This window comes from Alligator sinensis, unplaced genomic scaffold, assembly GCF_000455745.1.
Source record: "Alligator sinensis unplaced genomic scaffold, ASM45574v1 scaffold1086_3, whole genome shotgun sequence".
Lineage (NCBI taxonomy): Eukaryota > Metazoa > Chordata > Crocodylia > Alligatoridae > Alligator > Alligator sinensis.
Genome location: NW_005841975.1, coordinates 2,016,654 through 2,023,232, shown reverse-complemented (window position 1 = coordinate 2,023,232; position 6,579 = coordinate 2,016,654). Strand labels below are relative to the sequence as shown.

General features: G+C 50.5%; 1 protein-coding gene across 23 annotated transcripts in view; it reads left to right on the top strand.

The window, feature by feature from the left end:
- Positions 1-6,579, top strand: part of EPHB1 (EPH receptor B1) — a 365,941-nt gene that overhangs the window by 35,399 nt on the left and 323,963 nt on the right. The window contains exon 2 of one of the 23 annotated variants that reach the window (XM_006021006.1): positions 50-230. The exons of the other annotated variants lie outside the window; for them this stretch is intronic. The gene's annotated coding sequence lies outside the window, so the exon portion shown is untranslated. The remainder of the gene's footprint in view (positions 1-49; positions 231-6,579) is intronic. 23 annotated transcript variants of the gene reach the window in all.

Sequence of the window (6,579 nt, the reverse complement as noted above, 5' to 3'; positions counted from 1 at the left end):
GGAAAAGGCCTGCCACCTAGGCAAAGCAAGATTTCTTTTGATTCATCAGTGTTAGTGAAAACTGACTCTCCTGGTGAGGACTGAGAGACGTGTGTGCTAACAGGAGCCCATCACAGCAAGTTCTGGACTATCCTGCCAGTGATGCACACAACTGAGACCATGCCAACAGGGCTAATGATCAAAAGGAAAAGAACAACAAATGCACAATAGAGTGATGTGATGCATACTTGGTAAGTACATTCACTGAATGTCTCATGCCTGGTTCCTCTTGCTTTGGAAATTTGAAGATTTGGGTTTATTTATGAAGGGAATGTATGCAATTTTTATGAGGGGTAATGGATAGAACCCTCTAGCCACACCTGCCTTCTGACAAGGAAGTAGGCACAGCACAAGGTATAAAGCTCCAGCGATAGGCTGCCTCTTTGAAATGAAGGGAACCTTTTATATTTGTCAGTGGATAACTTTCTCCCTGCCTATTGTGCCACTAGCCTGTGGTGAGGCTGGTAACAATGTGGTTGGTGTTTTGGGTCATCTTGGCCTTTGTCAATTAGAAGTCAGTTCGGGGATCCCCACCTTATTCTAATGTACAGACAGATACAGTGATGCTTGTGTCATTGAGGACCTTAGCTGGGACTGAGAGTCCACAGGCCATTGCAACTCCATTCTCAGTGGTAGACCCCACTAGTAGATGCTGTCATAGGGTTGTCAGAGGCAGAGCTGGATAGGAGCTTCATCCAGAGCTGTGTTCCCCAAACCACTTAGCTCCCTGCAGTCCATCTTAAACACAGGACAGGACTCCTCTTCGAGTGTCAAACAGGTTAAATGGGAAAATAAGCAACCCCTCCATGGTGCCCAGACATTGAGAAGTATGAAGCCCTATGTACCAGAGACACAACCCCTTACATACTCATAACATGGCTTCTCTGTCAGAGGCTGAGTGAGATCTGAAAAGATGGTCATTTGTGGGAGAATATGGGGCAGGGAAGAGAGTCCCTTCTGTTTCTGGACAGCTGTGCGAGACTAGAATGCCTCCTATCCTGTGATATGAGGGCCCTTGTGTTTCCTTGGGACTGCTCAGGACAGACGACTCAACTGGAAAAATATTGCTGTGCTTAGGGATCTAGCCCTGTGGCTTGGGCAACCTGGGGCTGGTTCCCCGCTCTGTGATAAGCTTCCTGCCAGACCTCGGGCCAGCTGCTGTGACTCAGTCTACCTACACAGAACAGGGACAGCAGCTCATTCTGGTCCTGCAGGATAAGTATGTTAAGAAGTATGCGGTGCTCAGAGGCTGCAGTAACAGGGGTTGCATTAGCACTTAAAACCAGTCTCTGGAAGCTATAAGAAGCAGCCGTTTGCTGCATGCTTTCCTGTATTTATTTATTCTGACTGCGTAAAAAAGTGCATCTCAATTCTAGGTGCTATATACTGTTCTATAAAGGAAATGCAGACCCTGTGACAGAAATAGCACTGTACCATGCAGCTGTAGCCCATCCCTTCCCTTCTTTTCCTAGGAGCTGTGGGAGTTCATAAGAATAAATACATACATGGACGTAGAGGTGTGTGCTTTGGCTTTTCGCCACTGAACAGTTTCGGGTGTACCACTGAACTGTATAGTGGTATCGGTCACCATGTTTATCCAGCCCTGGTTGTAGACTAACAGCAGCTTCTATGGAATTTAATCCTACTTTGTGGAGTGACAGTGAATCATTCAGCTGGGCCTGCACTGAATGTTTCTCCCAATGGGGCTTAGCCCTAACTTGAGAAACTTGAAGGCAGAGTGGAATCAAGCCCCCTATTTTCTTCAGCAATGCTGGAGCTTGTTTCTTCATGGTGCTGACAGGGCACATACAACAGCATTCCCCCAAGATCTCCTTTCAGTGTCATCTCAGGTGCCAAGAGGAAACTTGAAAGGTGATATTTGCTGGCCAGCCAGAGGGGCACTTTGTGCCCTCGTAAGGGGTCTGGCAGCAGGTACATGCTCCTTGGATTGTGCATCAACTACACATGTCCTCTCCCTTCTGTGATGATTGCTGGGACCTTACAAGTCTAACAGGGACCTAATGAAGTAGAAACATGACTAGTTCTGTGATAGGAGGCCATTTCTTTGCATCAGACATTTTTTTTTTTTTAATGGATTGGACCGATAGCCAGAGCTGTAACAATTTGAAGTGGTGCAGCTATTCTATATGCTGCTGTGCAATTTAAAGCACAGGGCACATATTTGGTCCAACCAGTGTGGAACAAGAGGAGAAAAATATAGAGCTCTTCTGCTTGCAAGCACTAGTTCAAACCAAAACGTAAAGCAGTTATTCTCAACTGGGGTACTGCAGCACCCCAGGGTTCATAGATTCAAGGGTCAGAAGGGACCTCAGTGGGCCATCTAGTCCGACTTCCTGCCCCTGGCAGGCAAGAAAATGGTCACCAAACTTGGGGTCATGTGATCCCAGTCAGGTACCTGTCCAGTCTCCTTTTGAAGACCCTCAAGGATGGGGCGAGCACCACCTCCCTTGGAAGCCCATTCCAGATCCTGGCAAGCCTGACCGTGAAGAACTTTTTTCTAATGTCCAGTCTAAACCTACTCTCTAGTAGCTTATGGCCATTGTTCCTTGTTGTTCCAGGGGGTGCCCTGGTAAACAGATTGTCACCTACTTCATGTTGCTCTCCCCTTATGAATTTGTACACTGCCACAATGTCCCCTCTCAGCCTTCTCTTGGAGAGGCTGAAGAGGTTAAGGTCCCTTAGCCTTTCCTAATAGGGCCTTCCCTGCAGGCCTCCAATCGGACGAGTGACTCTTTTTTGGACTCTCTCCAGATTCTCTGCATCCTGCTTGAACTGCAGCATCCAGAACTGGCCCGACTAGTGCCACATAGAGAGGGACAATCACCTCTCTGGACCTGTTTGTGAAGCACCTATGGATGCATGACAAGGTGCGGTTGGGTCTGCCAGCTACTTCATTACATGGGCAACTCATGTTCATCCTGAAGTCAGCAGTGACTCCAAGATCTCTTTCTGCCTCAGTGGTGCTGAGAAGGTCGCTGCCCAGCCTATAGGTATGATGGCAGTTGTTTCTCCCTAGATGCAGCACCTTGCACTTATTGAATTGCATCCTGTTGCTCTCTGCCCACTTCCCCAACCTGTCTAGGTCAGCCTGGATCTGGTTCCTCCTCTCCAGGGTGTTAGCTTCACCCCATATTTTTGTGTCATCTGCGAATTTGGACAGGGTGCTTCCCACCCCTTCATCCAGATCACCGCTGAAGATGTTGAACAGCACCGGCCCCAGAACTGAGCCCTGAGGGGGTTGCTGGCCCCAACCTCCTCTACCCCACCCGGTAACCTGCACGCCAGACAGAGGGCATGTGGCATGGGCTTTCCCCGGGGGACAAGTAGCAGCAGCACAAAGTGTGCCACTGCTTCTTGTCCCAGGGCAACCAGATGCCCATGCTTATCTGGATGTGGCCCTTGAGTCTAAAAAGGTTGAGAACCACCGGTGCAGAGGGTGCTTGTAATCACTGATGGATGAAGGGAATCGGGGGGGGGAAATGTCCAGGAGCCTGTTTGAAATAGTAGCCCCACTTATGGACATACTTAGCTTTTATGGGACTGTGTGTGTGCGGGGAACAGTAAGTGTTGTAAGGAACAGGACCTTCAGATTTGAACAAAGCCAGGCAACGTTATTCCATATGTTACAAATAACTCTTCTGTCTTAGAAAGAAAGCAAGATACAAATAATACCCTGCCTTCTCTCTATCCTTTCGTCTCCTGCAAAATGAGACTGGCCTTATTATAGCTTTCTTATTATCCAGGTTGAAATAACAGAGATGAGAAGAAAAGTAGCTCCTCCAGTGGCAGCATCATAAGGGTCTGATTCAAAGATGGCAGTGGTCTGCTGGGTGGCTTTGTTGATTTGTGTATACTTAGAAGACAATAAAAAGCAACAGCAGTCATTATAAAACCATGTCGATGGTCACACGTGAATGAAAGAAGGGCAGGATTCTTGAGGTGAGGGAGGGTAAACATGCTTTGCTATTTCATCCAGTAGGGAGACCCAGCATGTGGCCCAGACACCATTTAAGTCCTGCATTAACCCTGTTTTGAAGACTCAAATGAGTTTTAGGTGATGCATGGTCTCTGACTGACTGACTGCATGGGGCTGATGTCCTACCATGACATCAAAACCCTGGCTTAGTGGCATCACCTTTCAAGATGACAAGGCAAAAAACCCAACTGTTAATCTAATACACTGGAGAAAATGGAGAAGAAAATGTTAACGCTAAAGAAAATGTTAGCTTAAAGAGCAAATGAGGCAAAATGAATGGTAAATCTAAACTTAAGCAACAAAAACATTCAGTGTAGCAAGGGCTGATTTCCTTTGTCATTTAGAAATCATAACCCACAGTCGCTTGGCAATCAGCGCATGGCTCAGCCAAATTAAAAGTTAAATTGTTCCAGGAGAAATAAAAATCAATCTTGCAGGTTATTAATGGGATGAACAAATATCCAAACCCAAGGATTTCTTTGTTAGCACACTCGGTACAAAAGTCTTTGGCCCTGCGCTCAATGCCAGGGAACAAGTATTAGGCAGGATTTTTAGACGGGCTTCCAAGGTGTTGGTGAGTGTAATGGGCCAGGCCTCACCGCGGAGACCAGTGGAGGGGACAGGAATTTGCAAACCAGTGATTTCAGCCTGGCTTTCAAAGCCATTTTAGTCACAGTAGAAATGATTTTGGGCTGCTCCTATTGTTTCTCTCTCCCACAGCATCTTATCCCTCCAAACACAGGTTAATTATGGGCAGTAATTCCTGACTGGGAGAGGCCCAGGACAAGCCAGGTGGGTGGGAGCCATGCAGGGGATGATCTTTCTTTTGAAATTGAGTATTGCCAGCAAGATGGAGGGAAGTAATTCTTTTCCTCTATTTGACGCTGGTGAGGCCACATCTAGAGTCCTGTGTTTAGTTTTGAGTCCAGCGGAAGGCAACAAAATGGTTCAGGTACTGGCATTTCCCTGGTGCCTGACTTCTTTTAATGACCACTGTGCAGTAGGGAGCTTTGAGTCAGTAATAGAGACTCCTCATGCCAGCGTTTTGTACATGACTGCTATGAAATCACCCCTCAGTCTTCTCTTCTCCAGACTAAGTAAGCCCGGTCCCCTCAGCCTCTCCTCACAAGTCCTGGTGGTATTTTATACAGGTTTCCCTTGGTTTATGCAGTGCATGTGTTCCCAAAGAACAGCGCATAAATCAAATTTGCATAAAGCGAACCCACTTTACAATGTAACAAATAGGGATAGGTTCCCATGGTGGTGAGGGAGGGAGTGAGGCTGGGACTAGGAAAGGGGCTAGGGGAGGGGTGCTGCTCCTGGGCTGCAAAAGGCAGCAAAGCAGAGGGAACAAAGCAGCACTCCCCCCAGCCATGGCTGCAGCAGTCCCGGGAATGGCCGGCACTGGCTGTCTGCAGCTGCTGGGCTGCACCATGCTCTGCCTGTCCCCACTCACCTCTGCTCCTGGGCTGCGCCGTGCCCTGGTGCAGGCAGCTGGTGTCGGCTGCTCTCGGGGCCGGTCCAGCACAGGCTGGGGTGAGTGCAGGCAAGTGGAGCCCTGGGTGCTACGGGGCGCAGCACTCATGCCAGTCCCTGCTGGAGCAGCCCCAGGAGTGGCTGACCCCAGCTGCCTGCACCAGGGCACAGTGCAGCCCAGAAGCAGAGGTGAGTGGGGATAGGCGGAGCACGGTGCAGCCCAGTGGCTGTAGGCAGCTGGTGCCAGCCACTGCAGCTGGGGCTGGGGTGAGTGGGGCCTTGGCCCTTTCTCCTCCCCCCACAGACTGACTTGCTTGGGCAGGGCAGGGGGCATGGGGCGTCTATGCTGATCGCATAAGAGGGAATTTACCTTGCATATAGCGAATTATGAGTCTAAATATGCTCATTGCATAAGGGCGAATTTGTATAGAAAGAACCTGCATAAATCGAGGGAAGCCTGTATGTGATTTGTGAAGAGAGGCTGAGGGAAATGGGTTTGTTCAGTCTGGAGAAGAGACGACTAAGGGGGGGAATTGAATAGCAGCCTGAAGTGGGGTCCAGAGCGCATGACCAGTGCGTGCCCCTGGCGGCTGGGGGGACACGGCTGCGGGAGCCTGGTGGCGGTGAGCTCCTGCATACCCTGCCGGCACTGTCGGTGTTGGGGGGTGGCGAGTGCTGACCCCGGGTTGGCGGCCAGGGGCAATCGTAGACTGCCCGCAGACTGCCTACATGTTGGCAGTGCCTTTTTGCAGGGGTGCACCGCCATGCTCAGGGTGCACGTGCCGCCCCTGCCAGAGAGGATGGAGCTGGACTGTTTTGGGGGCAGACAGAACAAGGAACAAGGGGCTCCTTGGGAAGTTGGAGGGAAAAACTCCGTGTGGAGGAGGGTGGGAAGGCAGCGAACAGGTGAGGCGGTGGGCTCTCCGCCCTCGGCTGCGCTGGTGCTGCGAGGCTTCGTGCCGAGGCCCGTCCGTGCGGCTGCAGTGGCGCGCCGGGGGCGCCAGGGGGCACTCGCCGCCTGCCTTGGCGACTCCGCCGCGCCCTCGCCCCCCCCCCCCCCCGCCGCC